At 38.3% G+C, this 20806-nt stretch overlaps 1 protein-coding gene across 19 annotated transcripts in view; it reads left to right on the top strand.

The window, feature by feature from the left end:
* NEK11 (NIMA related kinase 11) overlaps window positions 1–20806 on the top strand; it is a 317965-nt gene that overhangs the window by 258388 nt on the left and 38771 nt on the right. The gene's annotated exons all lie outside the window — the stretch shown is intronic.

The following is a 20806-nucleotide window of genomic DNA, read 5'->3' as shown; positions in this document are numbered from 1 at the left end:
CTGGACATGATACAGATTTACATGCATTCCATGTTCCTGCCATAGAAACTATCATTAGTCCTTTGCTGTCCAATATTCATTAAAAAACCTAGTGGCAAAATTTCGTATTCATAAAGGTTAGCTGGAAAGATATGACCACCACCAATTTCTCCCCATCTTCTAAATCTTACTGCTGGATCCACCCATTTCATGACCATGACATTTAAGGGGACAGAGGTCTCCTCTGCCCACTTGCTCTCACTCCCAGTTGTTTGTCCTGAGTGTGCTCTGATTTCATGCTGTTGATTTCAATTAAGGATATGACAAGAGATATTGTCACCTTCTGTATCATGCCATGTTTTCAGGTTTTCCTCCTCTACATTGAAATATTCTCTTTCTCTGCTGTCTTAGTATCTGGGAAGCTGTTTCTCCTGAGTAGCAAGTTTGTTTTTAATCCTAGGGTTTGAGTTGGTGAGCATACCGATCATCTTTTCTGCTTTGGCCACTAGGAATCATAGAATCAAATTTACCTCTCTCTTCAAAGATTATATGGTATGCAATTCTTTTTCTTTTTTTTCTTTTTCTTTTTTTTTTCTTTTTTTTTTTTTTTTTCTTTCTTTTTGAGATGGAGTTTCACTCTTGTTGCCCAGGCTGGAGTGCAATGGCATGATCTAGGCTCACCGCAGCCTCCACCTCCCAGGTTCAAGTGATTCTCCTGTCTCAGCCTCCTGAGTAGCTAGGATTATAGGCATGCACCACCATGCCTGGCTAATTTTGTATTTTTAGTGGAGACAGAGTTTCTCCATGTAGGTCTGACTGGTCTCGAACTCCCAACCTCAGGTGATCCGCCTGCCTTGGCCTCCCAAAGTGCTGGGATTACAGGCGTGAACAACCCCGCCTGGCCTATATGGTATGCATTTCTGTGTTAATCTTACTCATAGATTATGACTTCCCTGATTTTATTTTTCCTCTACCCTGATTTCAACTAATTAGTGTAATGTTTTGTATAGTATAACATATGTTCTTTTAGGCTCCCTCAAATGCTTTATGAAATGAAAGGGTATATATTAATAAATAAATTATAGAACTATAAAATGGAGATTAAAAATGTTCCTGTCCCCTCCCAGATTAAAGCTACTCATCAGAACTCATCAGAAAAATCAGGTGTATTAGTCTGCTCGGGTTGCCATAACAAAGTACCATAACCAAGTTGCTTAAACAACAGAAATGTATTTTCTGACAGTTTTAGAGGCTGAACATCCAAGATCAAGGTGCCAGCAGGTTTGGTTTCTCCTGAGAACTCTCTCCTTAGCTTCTAGATGACTGTCTTCTTTCAGTGTTCTCATATGTCCTTTTTCTATGTGGACCCACGTCCCTGGTGTCACTGTGAGTCCAAATTTCTTCTTATAAGGACACCAGTCTGATTAGATTAGGGCCCACAATAACAGCCTTGTTTTAACTTAATCACATCTTTCAAGGCCTGGTCTACAAATATACAAATATTCAGAGGTAATGAGGGTTAGGACTTCAACACATGAATTTGGGGGATACACAGTTCTGTCTATAACATAAGGTGTTTTTATTATCTGTGGTGGAAGGACTTTCTTACAGGCCCTTTTCTCCCTTGGTCATGAGGCATAGGTATGAGTGTTTGGAAGGCACTCACACAGACCATGGCACTAGCATCAAATGCCTTCCACAGGACCTCCACCTGTGGAACAGAGGTGATTGATGGGATTTGGTTTGTAAACTTTTTTGCTTAGTGTCACCTATGACAGATAAAGAGGACAAGCCTTATGCTCTCCCATTAGAAATTTTTGTCCACTCCTGTGCCTAGGTCTCAGGTTCTAGGTGGTGCACAGTTCCAGACCTGCCAGCAGCACCACAGCTTATATCTCAGCAACAACTGGTCCAGGGCACACCTGAATTTCACACAGATTATTCTCAGGATGGTCTGTTATCACCCAGAGGTTCTTAATAAGACAAACTCAGTGCTACTGACTTCACTGTCATGGTGCAGCACAGCTTGGAGAAATGGGAAAGAGCATGCCTGTCTTTGCCTCACCTGTCATCCAAAGCGGGAGAGAGAACTCTGATTTCTTAACATTGTCTCTGCAAGTCAAAGGATCCAAATTCTTGACACCAGCAGTTAAAACATAGGGCCTTTGAGGGAGTTTTCCAGGAGGTCTGAGAAAGCCAACTCATTATCCAGGTCTCTGAGCAGACAAATAATTATGAGACTCTGAAATATATTTTCCCACGCAAGTCAGAAATGTCTCAGCCTCTGTTTTGCACTGTTGATTACACTATTGGGTGGAAACCTGTTACAGTTCTTGGTCATAGACTTACCCTTGATGCCTGGCAGCATGAGTAGGAAACTGAGCTAATGTGTGGTCCTGCCTTATATCAAAATGTGTGTGCACCCTCACCAGCGTCAGGTCAAAAATGAGAGGCAAGAGGAATTTCAGACATAGCAGGAGTGCCTCTGCTGTTATAGCAGCTTATAAGAGAAAAGAAGACAGCATTATTTTGCAGTGTATTTTGTCAGCAGCAATGTTCTGATCCCAAGAAATTGTGATGTTCACCATGGTGAATCAGTGAACTAGCTGAGACTTGAGAGAAGCAGGGAGAATGCAGCTTACATAAGCCCAGGCTGCTACCCAGGTCAGGGGTTCTGTCTCCGTTGTCTCTTGCCGAAGTCATTGTTGACTAGACAATTGTCAGTTAGTGTTCTAGGCCCAGGAATGGCCCCTGCTGCTGTCATGCTGCCAGACTCTCTGTGACCCCACCCAGCACTTGATGCAGGAGGTTTGAGACAGCTTTCAACTGTGCACCTAGATTTCTACTAGTATGCCAAACTCTGTAAGATCAGATAACTGCTTACTGGAAAAATCAAGATCTTCCCTTTCTTTTTTTAAAAGGTGTTGTTTTTTAATTTTAGGTTCACAGCAAAATTGAGAGGAAGAAACAGAGATTTCCCATATATCCCCTGCCCCCACACATGCATAGCCTCCCCATTATCAACATCCTGCACCAAGATGGTACATTTGTTGCAGCTGATGAACCTGCATTCATACAACATAATCACCTAGTCTACAGTTAGCTTTAAGGCTCACTGTTGGTGTTGCACATTCTATGGGTTTGAACCAATGTATAATGTCATGTATCCATCATTATAGTATCATACAGAATAGTTTCACTACCCTAAAAATACCCTGTACTCTGCCTAGTCAAACGTCCCAACCCCTGGCAACCACTGATCTTTTTACTGTCTCCACAGTTTTGCCTTTTCCGGAATGTCATATAGTTATAATGATATAGTATGTGCCCCTTTTCAGTTTGGCTTCTTTCACTTAGTAATATTTAAGATTCCTCCATGTCTTTTCATGGCCTAATAGCTCATTTCTTTTTAGCATTTGTAAAATATCCCATTGTTGGGATATACCACAGTTTATCCATTCATCTGCTGAAGGACATCTTGGTTGCTTCCAAGTTTTGGCAACTATAAGTAAAGCTGCTGTAAACATCCATGTTCACTTCTCTCTGTGGACATATTTTCAGCTCCTTTAGGTAAATACCAAGGAGTGTGATTACAGAATCATATGGTAAAATATGTTCAGTTTTGTAAAAAAAACAAAAAAAAACAAAATAAAACAAGAAGTCCACCAAACTGTCTTCCAAAATGGCTGAACCGTTTTGCATTCCCTCCAGCAATGAATGAGAGTTCCTGTTGCTCCTCATCCTTGTCAGCATTTGGTGTTGTCAGTGTTCCAGATTTTGGTCATTCTAATAAGTATGTAGTAGTATCTCATTGTCTTAATTTGCATTTCCCTGATGACATATGATGTGGAACATCTTTTCATATGCTTACTTGCCATCTATATATTTTCTTTGGTGAGGTACCTGTTAAGGCCCATTTTTTAGTTAGGTTGTTTGTTATCTTATTGTTGAGTTTTAAGAGTTCTTTGTGTGTTTTACATAATAGCCCATTATCAGATAAGTGTTTTGCAAATATCTTCTCCCAGTATGTGGCTTGTCTCTCATCTTCTTGACATTGTCGTTTACAGAGCAGTCCAGATTATCATTCCTTGCTCTCAAAAATCATGCCTTTGTTGTTGTATCTAAAAAGTCATTGCCATACTCAAGGTAATCTAGGCTTTTTTTTGTTATCTTCTAGGAGTTTTATAGTCTTGTACTTTACATTTAGGTCTATGATCCATTTTGAGATAATTGTTGTGAAGGGTGTAAGGTCTGTGCCAAGATTCAATTATTTGCATATGGATATACAGTTGTTCCAGCACAGTTTGTTAAAAAGACTGTCTTTATTTCACTGCATTGCCTTTTGTAATCTGTCAAAGATCAATTGAATACAGTTATGTGGGTCTATTTCTGGACTTTCTGTTCTGTTTCATTGATCTCTTTGTCTATTCTTTTGCCAATACTACATTGTCTTGATCACTGTAACTTTATGGTAAACTCTTGATGTCAGATATTGTTACTTTTCAAACTTTGTTTTCTTCCTTCAAAATTGTGTTGACGATTCCAAACATTTTTTACGTCTCCATATAAACTTTAGAATCTGTCAGCATCCACAAAGTAACTTGCTGGGATTTTGATTGGCATTGCATCTATTGATGAAGTTGGGAGGAACTAACATCTTTTTTTTTTTTTTTTTAAGAGATAGAATCTCACTCTGTAGTCCAGGCTGGAGTGCAGTGGTGTGATGATAGCTCACTGCAGCCTCAAACTGCTAGGCTCAGGTGATCCTTCTGCCTCAGGCTCCCAAGTAGCTGAGACTACAGGGGTGTGCCACTACATCCAACTAATAGAACTAACATCTTACCAATATTAAGTCTTATTATCCATTAGTATAAAATCTCTCTCCTTTTTTTTTTAGTTCTTCTTTGATTTATTTCATCAGAGTTTCATAATTTCCCTCATATAGATCTTATATATATTATGTTAGATTTATACCCGTTTCATTTTGGGGGGGTGCTGGTGTAAAGAGCATTATGTTTTTAATTTCAAATTCCACTGATTCATTGCTGATATGTAGAAAAGTGATTGACCTTTATATACTAATCTTGTATCCTGCAACCTAGCTAGAATCACTTATTAGTTCCAGCAGCCTTTTTATCCATTATTTTTTATTTTCTACATAGACAATCATGTCATCTCTGAAAGAAAGAGAGCATTATTTCTTCTTTCCCAATCTGTATATATTTATTTCCTTTTTTTATCTTGTTGCATTGGCTAGAACTTGCAGTACAATGTTGAAAAAGTGTGGTGAGAGAGAACATTTTTGCCTTGTAACTGATATTAGTTGGAAAAGCTTTGAGTTTCTCACCCTTAAGTATGATGTTAACTGGAAGTTTTTTTAGATATTCTTTATCAGGTTGAGGAATTTTTCCTGTATTCCTAGTTTACTGAGAGTTTTTATGAATGGGTGCTATATTTTGTCAAATGCTTTTGTTTGCCTCTATTTATATGATCATGTGATGTTTTTATTTTTAGTCTGTTGATGTAATGAATTACATTAATTGATTTTTGAACACGGAACTAGCCTCATTTAGAGGGGATATATCCCACTTGGTCACGTTGTATAATTCTTTTTATATATTGTTGGATTTTATTTGCAAATATTTTGTTAAAACTTTTTATGTTCATGTTTATGAAAAATATTGGTCTGTAGTTTAATTTTCTTATAACATCTTTGGTTTTGGTTTTTATTTTGGTATAGGTCATTGTGGTCTCATAGAATGAGTTAGGAAATATTCCTTCTGCTTCTATCCTCTGAAAGGATTGTAGGGAATTGTTATAATTTCTTCCTTAAATGTTTGGTAGAAGCAACAGTGAACCCATCTGGGCCTGGTGCTTTCTGATGTGGAAGGTTATTAATTATTGATTCAATTTATTGAATAGATATAGACCTATTCAAATGATCTATTCTTGTACAAGTTTTAGCAACTTCTGTCTTTCAAGAAATTGGCGCATTTCATCTAAGTTATCAAATTTGTGGACATAGAGTCCTTAATAGTATTGTTTTATGATCTTTTAAATGTTTCTTATATCTATAGTGATGTCCCCTCTTTCATTTCTTATACTAGCAATTGGTGTTCTCTCTTTTTTTTCTTAATTAGCCTGTTTAGTGGCTTATCAATTTTACTGATCTTTTCAAAGAACCAGCTTTTGGTCTTCTTGATTTTCTGTATTGATTTCCCATTTTTAATTTCATTGATTTCTGCTCTAATTCTTCATTATTTCTGCTTACTTTGATTAAATTTGCTTTTCTTTTTCTAAGGTAGAAACTTAGATTATGGATTTTATATCTTTCTCCGTTTCTAATATATGCTTTCAATGCTACAAATTTTTTCCTAAGCACTGCTTTCACTATATCCACAAATTTTGATGTTGTGTTTTCATTTGTATTTAGTTCAAAATGTTAAAAATTTATCTTGAGATTCCTTTAACCCATGTGTTATTTAGAAGTGTGTTGTTTAATCTCCATGTGTTTTGGGATTTTCTAGTTATCATTCTGTTATTGATGTCTAATTTACTTCCACTGTAGTCTGAGTACAGACATTGTATGATTTCTATTTTTAAAAAAATTCTAAATGTCTTTTATGACCCTAAATATAGTCTGTCCCCATGAATATTACATGTGAGCTTGAGAAGATTTGTATTCTGCTGCTGTTGAATGAAGTAGTCTGTAGATGTCAGTTTTATCCTTTTGATCAATGATATTGTCAAGTTCAACTATGTCCTTACTGATTTTCTATCTGCTGGATCTACTTCTGAAAGAAGGATGTTGAGGTCTCCAATGATGATAGTGGATTTATCTTATTTTTCCTTTCAGTGCTGTCAGTTTTTGCTTCACGTATTTTGACACTGTTGTTAGGCACATACGCATTGAGGAACATGTGTGTTAAGGATTATTTTGACTTCTTAAATAATTGACCTCTTTATTATTATGTAATGCCTTTATTTATCCCTCATAGCTTCCCTTGCTTTGAAATCTGCTCTGTCTGAAATTATTAAGGCTCCCCTTGATTTCTTTCTTTTTTTTTTTTTTTTTTTTTTTGAGATGGAGTCTCGCTCTGTCGCCCAGGCTGGAGTGCAGTGGCCGGATCTCAGCTCACTGCAAGCTCCGCCTCCCGGGTTTAAGCCATTCTCCTGCCTCAGCCTCCCGAGTAGCTGGGACTACAGGTGCCTGCCACCTCGCCCGGCTAGTTTTTTTGTAATTTTTAGTAGAGACAGGGTTTCATCATGTTAGCCAGGATGGTCTCGATCTCCTGACCTCGTGATCCACCCGTCTCGGCCTCCCAAAGTGCTGGGATTACAGGCATGAGCCACCTTGCCCGGCCCCTTGATTTCTTTTAATGAGTTTTCACATGGTATCTTGTTCTCCAACCAATTGCTTTTAACCTATTGTGTCTTTATATTTAAAGTGAGTTTCTTGTAATTAACATGTAGTTGGATCTTATTTTTTGATGATTTCTTTTAATTGGTACATTTAGATCATTGATGTTCAATGTGATTATTGATGTAGTTGGGTTAGTATCTACCCTATTTCTTACTGTTTTCTATTTGTTGTCTCTGTTCTTTGTTCCATTTTTATCTTCTAGTCCTTTCTGCCTTTTTTTTAAAGAGGCCAAATAAAGATTTTTAAGGCTGATTTGAATAGTCAGTACAGGTTGAGTATCCCTTATCTGAAATGCTTAGGACCAGAAGTGTTTCAGATTTTGGATTTTTCTTTTTTTGTGGGTGGGGGGGGAATATTTGGTTCAGTGTCCCTAATTTGAAAACCTGAAATTTGAAATGCTCCAATGAATATTTCTTTTGACCTTCATGGTGGTGCTGAAAAAGTGTCAGATTTGTGAGCATTTTAAATTTTGGATTTTTGGATTAGGGATACTCAACCTGTAGTACATTATCTTGAGAATCATGAAGAAAAAATTAGAGATGAGTACACATCATATTGTGAGGCTGTAATTTTGTTATGTGTAAATTTTTTTGCATTAAACAATTTTTAAGGCCAATTTGTTTCTAAAAACAATGGATATGGATTGCCTTTTACATAAATTAATATATCTGCTCCATTTTATTTAACTGTTGCAAAATACTCTATATTATGGATACACCATCTGTTTTTAACTAGTATGCTATTGTTTTCTTTTTACGGTTTTAATTGAGCAGATTCCCTTATCTCTCCTTTCTAGCATATCAGTTATACTTTTTTTAGTGGTTGTCCTAGAATTGGCAGTATACATTTACAACTAATCCAAGTTTACTTTCCTTTTAAAATTAAATTTAAATTTTTTTGAGAAAGGATCTCATCTGTTGCTGAGCTGGAGTGGAGTAGTGTGATTTCAGTTCACTGCAGCCCTGACCAGCCCCCCTGAGTAGCTGGGACCAAAGGTGAGTGCCACCACACCTGGCTAATTTTTGTATTTTTTGTAGAGATGGGGTTTCACCATGATGCCCAACCTGGTCTTGAACTCCTGAGCTCAAACCATTCACCTGCCTTGGCCTCCCAAATTGCTGGGATTACAGGCGTGAGCCACCATGCCTGGCCCAAGTCTGCTTTCAAACAATGTTATACCACTTCATAGGTAGTGTGGGTACCTTATAATAACAAAATAATCCTAATTCTCTCCTCCGTCACTTCTATAATTACCATCACTCCATTTATATATAAACATACATAAGAAAATATATATACACGCATGCACACATAAGCATACATCATTGAATACATTTTTACTATTATTATTAGAACAAGTTGTCTGTTAGATTAAGAAAAATAAAAGTTTGTAAAACCTACCTTCCTTGATTCTTTCTTCAGTGGTCTTTCTTTATGTAGATCTGAGTTTCTGACCTATGTTATTTTCCTTCGTTTAACATTTCTTACAAGGCAGGTCTGCTAGCAACAAATTCCCTCAATTTTTGTTTGTCTGAGGAAGTCTTTATTTCTCCTTTACTTTTGAAGGACAATTTCTCAAGGTACAGAATTCTAAGTTGGTGGGATTTTCTGTTATAACTTTATATATTTCACATGGCTTTCATTTTACTTGCATGATTTCTGAGAAGTCTAATGTAATTCTTGTATTTGTTCCTGTATAGGCAAAATGGTTTCCCCTACTCTGGCTTCTTTCAGCATTTTTTCTTTACCTTTAATTTTCTGTGGTTTGAAAATAATCTGCCTAGGTGGTGGTGGTGGTAATGGTGGTGATGTTTCTTTTTGGTGTAAATCCTACTTAGTGATCTCTAAGCTTCCTGGATCTACGGATTGTTGTCTGACATCAATTTGAGGAAATTCTCAGGCATTATTGTTTTAAATATTTCTTCTTTTCTCTCTGTTTTCCCTCTAGTATTTTTCATACATCTGTGTATGTATGTAGCAGTGTCATAATCCTTAGATATTCTCTTCTGTTTCTTTTAGTCTGTGTTCTCTTTGTTTTTCAGGTTTTGGAGATTTCTATTAAGATATCCTCAAGCTCAGAGATTTTTTCCTCAGCCATTTTCCATCTACTAATAAGCCCATCAAAGGCATTCTTTGTTTCTGTTACAGTATTTTTTTACACTTTTATTTTAGGCTTAGGACTGCTTGTGCAGATTTGTTATACAGATAAATTGTATGTAGCAAGATTGTGATTTAAGATTATTTCATCACCCAGGTGACAAGCATTTAATTTATGGGTGGCCTTTGTTTTTATTTTTGTTTGAAACAGAGTCTCGCTGTGTCGCCCAGGCTGAAATACAGTGGCACCATCTCAGGTCACTGCAACCTCCACCTCCTAGTTTCAAGTGATTCTCATGCCTTAACCTCCTAAGTAGCTGGGATTACAGGCATGTGCCATCACAGTAATATTTTTAGTAAAGCCAGGGTTTCACCATGATGTCCAGGCCAGTCTCGAACTCCTGGCCTCAAGTGATCCACTTGCCTCGGCCTCCCAAAAGTGCTGTGATTACAGGCATGAGCCACCATGCCTAGCCCTTGATAGGTAATTTTCGATCCTTACCCTCCTCCCACCATCTGCCTCTCAGTAGGCCCCAATGTCTGTTGTTCCCTTCTTTGTGTTCATGTATACTCAATGTTTAGCTTCCACTTATAAGTGAAAACATACAACATTTGGTTTTCTGTTCCTGTGTTAGCTTGCTTAGGATAATGGCCTCCAGCTCCATCCATGTTGCTGCAAAGGATATGATCTCATTCTTTTTATGGCTGTGTAGTATTCCATGGTGTATATGTACTACATTTTCTTTATCTAGTCTACCATTGATGAACATTTAGGTTTATTCTATGTCTTTGCTTTTGTGAATACTGCTGCAGTGAACGTTATGTGTGCACATGTCTTTATCGTAGAATGATTTCTATTCCTTTGGGTACATACCCAATAATGGAATTGCAAGGATGATTGGTAATTCTATTTTTAAGTTATTTGAGAAATTACCAAGCTGGTTTCCAAAATAACTCAACTAATTTACATTCCCACTGGCAGTGTATAAGCATTCCCTTTTCTCTGTGTCCTCTTCAGCATCTGTTATTTTCTGACTTTTTAGTAATAGCCATTGTGACTGGTGTGAAATGGTATCTCATTGTGGTTTTGATATGCATTTCTCTGAGGATTAGTGATATTAAGCATTTTTTCATATGTTTTTTGGACACATATATGTCTTCTTTTAAGAAGTGTCTGTTCATATCCTTTGTACACTTTTTAATGGGGTTGTTAGTTGTTTGCTTGCAGATTTGTTTCAGTTCCTGATAGATTCTGGATATTAGACCTTGTCAGATGTATAGTTTGTAAATATTTTCTCCCATTCTGTAGGCTGTTCGTTTACTCTTGACAGTTTCTTTTGATGTGCAGAAGCTCTTTAATTTAATTAGGTTTCATTTGTCAATTTTTGTTTTTGTTGCAATTACTTTTGTCATCTTCATCATTAAATCTTTGCCAAGGCCTGTGTGCAGAATGGTATTTCCTAGATTACCTTCCAGGATTTTTATTGTTTTAGGTTTTACATTTAAGTCTTTAATCCATCTTGAGTTGATTTTTGTACATGGTATAAGGAAGGGGTCCAGTGTTAATCTTCTGCATATGGCTAGCCAGTTATTCCAACACCATTTATTGAATAGCAAGTCTTTCCCCACTTTTTGTTTTTGTCCACTTTGTCCAAGATCAGATGGTTGTAGGTGTGTGACTTCATTCCTGGCCTCTCTGTTCTGTTCCATTGGTCTATGTGTCCATTTTTTGTATGAGTACATACTGTTTTGGTTATGGTATCCTTGTGATATCGTTTGAAGTCAGGTGATGTGATGCCTCTAACTTTGTTCTTTTGCTTAGGATTACCTTGGCTATTAGGGCTGTATTTAAGGTTCATATGAATTTTAAAATACTTTTTTGTAATACTGTGAAGAATGTCATTAGTAGTTTGATAGGAATAGTATTGAATATGTAAATTGCTTTGGGCAGTATGACTATTTTAACAATATTGATTCTTCCTAATCATGAGTGTGAAATATTTTTCTATTTGTTTGTGTAATCTCTGATTTCTTTGAGCAATGTTTCGTAATTCTCACTGTAGAGAATTTTCACCCCCTCGTTAACTATATTCCCAGGTGTTTTGTTCTTTGTATGGCTATTGTGAAAGAGATTGCATTCTTGATTTGACCCTCAGCTTGGACATTGATGGTTTATAGAAATGCTACTGATTTTTGTACATTGATTTTGTAGGCTGAAGCTTTGCTGAGGTCATTTATCAGATTTAGGAGCTTTTGAACAGAGACTGTGGGGTTTTCTAGGTATAGACTCACATTGTCTACGAACAGATAGTTTGATTTCTTCTCCTATTTGGATAACTTTTATTTCTTTGTCTTTCCTGATTGCCCTGACTAGGACTTACAGTACTTTGTTGAATAGAAATGGTGAGAATGGGCATCCTTGTCTTGTTCTGTTTCTCAAGGGGATTGCTATGGCTTTTTTTTGTTCAGTATGATGTTGGCTGTGGGTTTGTCAGAGATGCCTCATTATTTTGAGTTATGTTCCTTCAGTGTCTGGTTTGTTGTGGAGAGTTTTTAACGTGAAAATATGTTGAATTTTATCAAAAACCATTTCTTCATCTGTTAAGATGATCGTGTGGTTTTTGTTTTTAGTTCTGTTTCTGTGATGAATCACATTTATTAATTTGTGTATGTTGAACCAACCTTGCATCCCAGTAATAAAGCCTACTTGATCATGGTGGTTTAGCTTTTTGATATGCTGCTGGATTTTTAGCTAGCATTTTATTGAGGATTTTTGCATCTATGTTCATCAAGGGTATTGTTGTGTGTCTGCCATATTTTCGGTATCCGGATGATGCTGGCCCCATAGAGTGAGTTAGGGAGGAGTCCCACCTCCTTAATTTTTTGGAATAGTTTCCATAGGAATGGTACAAGGTCTTCTTTATACATCTGGAAGAATTCATCTGTGAATCTCTCTGGCATGGGACTTTTTCTTGTTAGTAGGCTTTTTATCACTGATTCAGTTTCAGACCTCATTTTTGGTCTGTTTTCAAGAGTTCATTTTCTTCCTGGTTCAATGTTGGGAGGTTGTAGGTTTCCAGGAATGTATTGGTTTCTTCCAGGTTTTTTAGTTTGTATGCATAAATATGTTTGTAGTAGTCTCTGAGGATTTTTTTATTTCTATGGAGTTGGTGGTAATATCCGATTTGTCATTTCTAATTGTGTTTATTTGTGTCTTCTCCTTTTTTTCTTTATTATTCTAGCTAGTGGTGTATCAGTCTTATTTATTCTTTTAAAAAAACAATTCCTGGAGGAATCTTTTGGAGGTTTCTCACATCTCAATTGCATTCAGTTCAGCTCTGATTTTGGTTAGTTCTTGTCTTCAGCTTTGGGGTTGGTTTGCTCTTGTTTTTCTAGTGCTTCTAGTTGTGATGTTAGGTTGTTAATTCAAGATTTAACTTTTTGATGTGAGCATCTGGCACTATAAACTTTCCTCTTAGCACTACTTTAGCTGTGTCCAAGATTCTGGTATGTTGTATCTTTGTTCTCATTAGTTTCAAATAATTTCTTGATTTCTAATTGCATTGCTTACCCAAAAGTCATTCAGGAGAAGATTGTTTAATTTCCATGTACTTATATGGTTTTTAGAGATCTCCTTAGTATTGATTTCTGCTTTTATTGTGCTGTGGACTGAGAGCTTGGTTGGTATGATTTCGATTTTTTTTATTTTGCTGAGAATTGTGTTGTGGCTGATTGTATGTTTGATTTTAGAGTATGTGCCATGTGGCAATGAGAAGAATGTATGTTCTGTTGTCTGGGGTGGAGAGTTCTGTAGATGTCTGTTGGGTTCTTTTGGTCAAATGTCAAGTTCAAGTCCTGAATATCTGTTTTCTGCCTTGGTGTTCTGTGTGATACTGTCAGTGGGGTGTTGAAGTCTCTCACTATTATTGTGTGGTTATCTAAGTCTCTTTGTAGGTCTCTCAGAACATGGTGCTTCTGCGTTGGGTGCATATATATTTAGGATAGTTAGGTCTTCTTGTTGAATTGAACCCTTTACCATTATGTAGTGCACTTCTTTGCCTTCTTTGATTATTGTTGGTATAAAGTCTGTTTGGTCTGAAATTAGAATAGCACCCCTGCTTTTTTCTGTTTTCCATTTTTATGGTAGATTTTTCTCAGTTCCTTTACTTTGAGCCTATGTGTGCCATTGCATGTGAGATGGGTCTCTTGAAGACAGCATACAGTTGGGTCTTGCTTCTTTATCCGGCTCAACACAGTGCCTTTTAATTGTGGCATTTGGTCTGTTTACATTCAAGGTTAATATTGATATGTGTAGATTTGATTCTGTCATCATGTTATTAGCTGGGGTTATTATACAGACTTGATTGTGTAGTTGTTTTATAGTGTCAACAGTCTTTGTATTTGTGTTTTCGTGGTAGTTGGTAACAGTCTTTCCTTTTCATATTTAGCACTCCCTAGAGGACCTTTTGTAAGGTAAGCCTGGTGGTAATGTATTTCCTTAGAATTTGCTTGTCTTAAAAGGATCTTAGGGTTTTGTTGTTGTTGTTGTTGTTATGTTTTTGTTTGTTGTTTATGAAGCTTGTTTGGCTGGGTATGAAATTCTTGATTGGAATTTTGTTTCTTTAAAAATGCTGAATATAGTCACCCTGTTTCTTTTGGCTTGTAGGGTTTCTGTTGAGAGGTCTGCTGTTAGCCTAATGGGGTTTCATTCATAGGTGACCTGCCCCTTCTCTCTAACTGACTTTAGCATTTTTTCTTTCATTTTGACCTTGGAGAATCTGATGACTGTGTCTTGGGGATGCTCATCTTTGTATAGTATCTCACAAGGGTTCTCTGCATTTCCTGATTTTGAATGTTGGCCTCTCTAGCAAGGCGGGGAAAATTTTTATAGACAGTATCCTTAAATATATGTTCCAAATTGCTTGCTTTCTCTCCCTCTCTTTAAGAGATGCCAGTGAGTCATAGATTTTGTCTCTTTACATAATTCTTGCTTTCTCTCCCTCTCTTTCAGATATGCCAGTAGATTTGGTCTCTTTACATAATTCCATATTTTTTGAGGTTCATTCTTTTTTATTCTTTTTTCTTTATTTTTGTCTGAGTTAATTTGGAGAACCAGCATTTGAGCTTTGAAAATTTTTCCACATCTTGGTCTATTCTGGTCTTACTATTTGCAATTGTATTATGAAATTCTTGAAGTGAGTTTTTCAGCTCTATCAGATCAGTTTGGTCCTTTCTTAAAATGGCCATTTAATATTTCAGTTCCTGTATTATTTTATTGTATTCCTTAGATTTCTTGGATTGGGTTTTGACTTTCTCCTGAATCTCAATTATCTTTTCTATCCATATTCTGAATTCTACGTCTGTCATTTCAGCCAAGTTAAGAATCATTGCTGGGGAACTTGTGCAGTTATTTGGAGGTAAGAATACACTCTGACTTTTTGAATTGCCAGAGTTCTTGTGCTGGTTCTTTCTCATATTTGTGGGTTGATGTTCCTTCAATCGTTGAAGTTGCTTTCTTTTGGATGGATTTTTTGCTTTTATCTTCTTTGACACCCTTGGGAGTTTGATTGTGGTACAGGGTGGGTTCAGGCATCTGGCTTTGTTTATGGAATAAGCTGAGCTGTGTGCTCTAACTCTAGAGGCTGGTGCCAGTCCCTGAGCTTTGTTCTCTGGACGCTTGAGGTTAGGAACCTACTGCACTGGGGTGGGGGGTGGAGGGTTGTGGTGTTCCCAGTCTGCTAACCACAACATGCCAATAGTTGGTGCTGGCCAAAGGGTTCTGTTGGGGCAATGGCAGTGGGATCTGTGTTCACGTGCACACATGCCAGCAGCCGAGGCAGAGTCGTGAGGTATACATGTGTCAGCTGGGGTGGAGCACCTTTGGGAATGGAGTGATGGCATTCCTGCACCCCCTCGTGCTGGTGGCAGTGGTGGCATGGCTGGGTGGGCTGCAAGCAGGGCTGGGGTTGCCAGCATTTGTGTGTGTGCTTGTGCTGGTGGCAGCAGGGGAGATATTTCCAATATCTATGCATGCATTTGTGGTGGCAGCATGGTGGGGTGCCCACACATCGGTGGAGGGGACAGTGGGGTGTGCTTGCACCAGCAGAAGTAGTGCTATGGTGTGTGCACTAGCTGGGGAGGGAGAAAAGGTCTGTCTACACATGCATGGCAGCAAAACAGTGGTAAGAAGGTTATTGGTGAGTGCATGCTAATCAAATGGCAAAGGAAAGCTTCAGGTGAGCTGGTGTGTTTTGGCAGGGGCAGGTCTGCTGGAGCTCTCCGACAGTCAACTGTGGCCTGCTGGTGAAAGAGCTATGATGAGGGCCCCCAGGAAATATCCTGGTTGGGCATCCGAGGCTGCACTGCTAGCAGGCATGGTGAGGGTGGGGCCCCAGGAGAAGCCAGTAGACATAGGAGTGCTCAGATTGGACTGGCCCCATCCCACAGGCAAGATTGCCCTGCTCTGCCTAAGTCCAATAGTCTCCCTAAGGTTAAAGTCTCCTAAAGGAGCATGGTGAGCCTTGGGGAACTGGCTTGTCTTGTCCCTGGCTCCACTGCAGATGTTCCGACACCAAACCCTCTGGGCTCCGCACAGGCTGGAATCTCACCCCATCCACCTCTCTAAACAGTTCTCCCTACCAGCTCAAGTGTCCTTGGGGATCTTGGGGTCTTCTGTTGCAAGGATTCCAGAGGTTCATGGCAAGAGTGGGCCATTCCTCACCTATTCAACTCACCTTTTCTCAAAGAGTTGCTGGGACCAGGAATGAGTCTTGGTTCTTGACAGCCCCATGCAGGGCTCCCAGCTTCTTCTGCTTACAGCTAAGCATCTGGGTCCTCCCTCTACCCACTCTCAATGCCTTCTCTCCAAAGATCTGCTTGGAGTGTCCCAGTCTTCCCAATGTCCCCATCTCTTGATGGGATATGTTCCTTTTGGCGGTGTCTAGACAGCCATTTTGACTTGGGCCCTCCTTTTTTATCTCTAGCATTTCTTTTTGGTTCTTTCTTAGGATTTAAGAAATCCTAGGATTTTCGCTTATGTTGCCCATCTTTTTGTACATGCTATCTACTTTATCCATTAGAGACCTTAGCATAATCATAGTTTTTTTACATTCCCAGTCTGATAATTTCAACATCCCTGCCATGTCTTGTTCTGGTACTTTGTTTTGTCTCTTCAAAGTGTGTTTTTTACCTTTTAATATTTCTTATAATTTTTGTTTTGATAACCAAACATGTTACACTGAGTAAAAACTCTGCTGTAAATAGGACTTTAGTAATGTTGCAATAAGTGTAGGGGGAGGAGAAGCATTCTACACTCCTAGGAGTAAGTTCTCCGTTTTTTAATGTGTCTGTGCCTCTGGCTGTGAACTTTGCAAGCCTTTCTCAATTCTCAGTTTCTCAAGGACAAGATGGCTAAAGTGGGCTATAGTTGGGTATTTCCCTTCTCTCATGTTGAGTGGGCTAGAGCTGGGTATTTTTATTCTTCCACATGGAAGGCTAGAACTAACTGGAATTGGACATTTTCTTTCACCTGGGCCAGTTAGGCTCTGATTAGTAGATTAGGTTCTGGTTAACTAATTTCTCCTAAGAGCAAGCCTTGCTGAGAAGAACAGAGTACACTGACTTATTTCAAAATGGTTCCTTCTCTTTTCTCCCTACTGGAAGCATGCAGGGCCGTTTCTCCCATATGTACTGGGATAACATAGTCAAGCTCCTGGAGGTATATCTCACACAATAATGGGGACCCTGTATAACTGAGTTGCCCTGGAGTTTTTAACTTTCAGATTTGTCCACACTGAGCCTCCAGGAATTCATCAATTACAGTTCATGTTTTCCTACCCCAGCACTGGTTCCCACAATGGTTTCTACTTGTGAGTTTTCTCTGGTAAGCCCTGACTCCATCCATGGATTTGCCTGCCTGTCTCTCCAATCTTGGGGGCAGAGGTTTGCCCTGTGTCCTCACCTCTCTAATGGATCCTAAAAGAGTTGTTGATTTTTTTAAAAACTCCTATCAGGAGGCAGTGATGCCTTCTAAGTGACTTCCATGGAAAATGAGAAACTAGAAGTCCTTCACCTATCTTCTTATCCTGTACCTCCTATTTTGGGATTAAAAATAGCCTCCCAAGTTAAATCAACTTTCAAGAAATATAAACCAAACCCTCAATAGACAAGTGTTAACTCTTGTTGCCTTCAGTATCCTTTACTGAACCCCTGCTGTTTGCAGAGAATAGTGCTTACTGCTATAAAGTGCAGAGAGAAATAGAACAGTCTTTGCCTTTGAGAGACTGAAAGTCTGTTTCAATTGAAAATGTATTTGTTCCCAAACTCTTTGGCAAAAGGATTTGAAAATCAAGTTGCCAGTTGATGCATATGTATAGCACATTTTGCTGAGCAGGGCTTAACTCTTTAGAGTTGTCTGAGAGACATTTATTTAATCCCCTTTTACATCAAATGCAATATATAGTAAGGCTAATAATAAAGGAATATCTATAGAAAGTGAAGATCAAAGGGAAGTTGAGGAAGTCAATGTGCTGACCATAGTTGCTGTGTGAATATATAGTTTGAGCTTCCAGGATGCCAGGTCAAAAAGGGAAAACATGATACAATTCCTAACTCTCATTATCAAGAATGTAAATGTGCTGCCAGTTCTTCAGGGAAGACAGAGTTTCTCATGTGATGTTTTATATAAAGAGCATATTGAGCACAGCAATATCTTCAATAGTTCTGCATGAAATGCAGTGTGAATTTTATAAAGGTGGTTTCTTTGGTGACAAAAAGCTGTTCTATAATGAACTAAACTATGTAGCCTTCCAAGGGTCTAACTCTATTCAGTGGTAAAATTTCAAGTACCTAGAGAATTTATAATCTGTTGGTTTTAATTAAAATTAAATGTTTGCTTCTCACTTTTTAAAATTAAAAATATGTGACCCTTGAAGAAGGAAAAAAAAAACTGAAGGCAGATTTTGATTTAAATTCTCAGAGGAATAAATGACAGGAATGCCCTTGGCTGATTTGATGAGTATGCTTCTCTACTGTCATGCATTAATTAACTGTGTTTTGACTTTCTATTTTTATGGTCACCTCCTAATCAAGGAGTGTTACAGCACAATTACTATTATTGATATTCTAAGACAGGCAAGATGCAGAATAGCATCCAATAGTAACTCAATATGGAGCCTCATCAGTCTTTAGTAAGGGGTTCTGCTGGGTTGGTTTGCTCATTCTTTAGGCAGTAGAATCTTACCTATAATAGTCAAGAAAGTATTAATATAACAAAAAACAGTTCTTAACTCAGAATTGTCTAAAGCAGCTCAAGGATTTGTTGTGTGTAATCAACTTTACACTCTGGCATGAGAATAATTTATGAATGCAAAAATATGTAAAAACAAATTCTGATGGCTAAGTGAATGGGGGCAGAGGACCAGAGTGAGTGAGCACAATAAATTTACACCCCTGTCTTTAAGAATTGGGAATTACCCTCTCACTGTATGACTTCTCCCATCTGATCTACATTTTTCTCTTCCTTGTATGGTACACATTTTGCTGATGATCTTCTGCATGTCGCATTCTATTCTGAACTAGGATAATCTATTCTTTGTAACAGAGTCCTTTTATAATTTGCTAAAGTTTATACATGCACCTGAGGATTCTCAAGATTCAATTTAAGTGTAATTGCTATTGGATGATTTCTGTAACCTGTGCATCATCTAACGCAGCAGTCCCTGACTTTTTTGACACCAGGGACTGGTTTTGTGGAAGACAGTTTTTTCAAGGATGGGGTGGGGGTGGGGTGGGGGATGGTTTCAGGATGAAACTGTTCCATCTCAGACTATCAGGCATTAGTTAGAATCTCATAAGGAGCACGCAACCTAGATCCCTCGCATATACAGTTCACCAGAAAGTTTGTGTTCCTATGAGAATCTATCGTTGCCACTGGTCTGACAGGAGGCAGAGCTCAAGTGGTAATGTTCACTCACCCGCTGCTCACCTCCTGCTGTGCGGCCCAGTTCCTAACAGGCCATGGACTGGTACTGGTCCGCGGCCCAAGGGTTGGGTACCCCTGCTCTAGTGCACCAGGTGAAATGCTTGGTGCTACTTAATTCCCCCAGAATGTTTTCTGCTTTTGCTTGGCCTGTATCGCTCTCTAACTTTGGGATTCTTGTTATCTGTGTGAGTGTTCTACCTGCTGTGGTCCTGGGAAAGGCATTTTAAAATTCATTGACACATACTCTTTCCTAATTGAATCTTTGGGGGAAGAAACAAAGCAACACAAGCTGGGCTCTGGCATTATTATTTGGATTGTTAAAAAAGGAATCATTGGCATGGAGTCATTTCCTAGTTGAAATCCAGGGTAAAATGGATCTTCTACTGTCAGAAGCGTAGATGTCTTTTTTTTTTTTAATTTTTTTTATTATACTTTAAGTTCTAGGGTACATGTGCTGTGTTGGTTTGCTGCACCCATTAATTCGTCATTTACATTACGTATTTCTCCTAATGCTATCCCTCCCCCATCCCCCCACCCCATGACAGGCCCCAGTGTGTGATGTTCCCCTTCCTGTGTCCAAGTGTTCTCATTGTTCAATTCCCACCTATGAGTGAGAACATGCAGTGTTTGGTTTTCTGTCCTTACGATAGCTTGCTGAGAATGATGGTTTCCAGCTTCATCCATGTCCTTACAAAGGACATGAACTCATCCTTTTTTATGTCTGCATACTATTTCATGGTATATATGTGCCACATTTCCTTAATCCAGTCTATCATTGATGGACATTTGGGTTGGTTCCAAGTCTTTGCTATTGTGAATAGTGCCACAATAAACATACATGTGCATGTGTCTTTATAGCAGCATGATTTATAATCCTTTGGGTATATACCCAGTAATGGGATGGCTGGGTCAAATGGTATTTCTAGTTCTAGATCATTGAGGAATCGCCACACTGTCTTCCACAATGGTTGAACTAGTTTACACTCCTACCAACAGTGTAAAAGTGTTCCTATTTCTCCACATCCTCTCTAGCACCAGTTGTTTCCTGACTTTTTAATGATTTCCATTCTAACTAGTGTGAGATGGTATCTCATTGTGGTTTTGATTTGCATTTCTCTGATGGTGAGTGATGATGAGCATTTTTTTCATGTGTCTGTTGGCTGCATAAATGTCTTGTTTTGAGAAGTGTCTGTTCATATTCTTTGCCCACTTTTTAATGGGGTTGACTTTTTCTTGTAAATTTGTTTGAGTTCTTTGTAGATTCTGGGTATTAGCCCTTTGTCAGATGGGTAGATTGCAAAAAAACCTACCCCATTCTGTAGGTT

Source organism: Papio anubis, chromosome 2 (assembly GCF_008728515.1).
Source record: "Papio anubis isolate 15944 chromosome 2, Panubis1.0, whole genome shotgun sequence".
NCBI classification, from domain to species: Eukaryota; Metazoa; Chordata; class Mammalia; order Primates; family Cercopithecidae; genus Papio; species Papio anubis.
This window is presented reverse-complemented; position numbering and strand designations above follow the sequence as displayed.